Raw genomic sequence first — 743 nt, 5'->3', positions numbered from 1 at the left:
TAGGAGGCATACCTACATTTTTGTGAAATAAAGAATGATTAAAATGTTTTATTTAGGTAAAGGGGAGAGATATTGAATAGTATTTCTACTAATGGCATAGCTAAGCAGCTTATCTTTCCCAAAAGCTATTAGTTTCTAACTACCCCCTTCACTTATGCAATATTCTAATTGTGTGACCTTGAATGAGTTACTTAACCTTTGGAGCATCAATTTCCTTATCTATAAAATTAGGGCATTGAATTGAATGCCACCTAAGCTCCTTTCCAGATACAAATCCCATGAAGGACATGAAACTTTATAAGAAAATTCACAGTGAGAAAGAGAGAGAGAGACAGAGAGAGAGAGACAGACAAAGAGAGAGAGACAGACAAAGAAAGAGAGAGAGAGAGAGAGAGAAAGAGAGAGAGAGAGAGAGAGAGAGAGAGAGATCACATACCACATAGTATTCTATGGTAACTAATCATTTGAAATATCTTAAAAGCAGTCATTCTGTGTACTTTGGTTCCTTGAGTACTTCCTACTATAGCCCATTCATTTCTGGCTGGGCACCAGCTGAATCTTAGTCAATCCTTGTTTATCAACCACAATTGGTGGGAAATTATTATGAGGTGTTCAGAATAACAAAGGAAATAGTCACTTTGCACTCTGCCCTGGTCAGACCAAAGCTGAAATACTATGTTCAATTCTGTTCATATTTTAGGAGGGTCATTGATAAACTATAGCAGGCCCAGAGCCAGCCAATC

This window comes from Gracilinanus agilis, chromosome 3, assembly GCF_016433145.1.
Source record: "Gracilinanus agilis isolate LMUSP501 chromosome 3, AgileGrace, whole genome shotgun sequence".
NCBI lineage: Eukaryota > Metazoa > Chordata > Mammalia > Didelphimorphia > Didelphidae > Gracilinanus > Gracilinanus agilis.
This window is presented reverse-complemented; position numbering follows the sequence as displayed.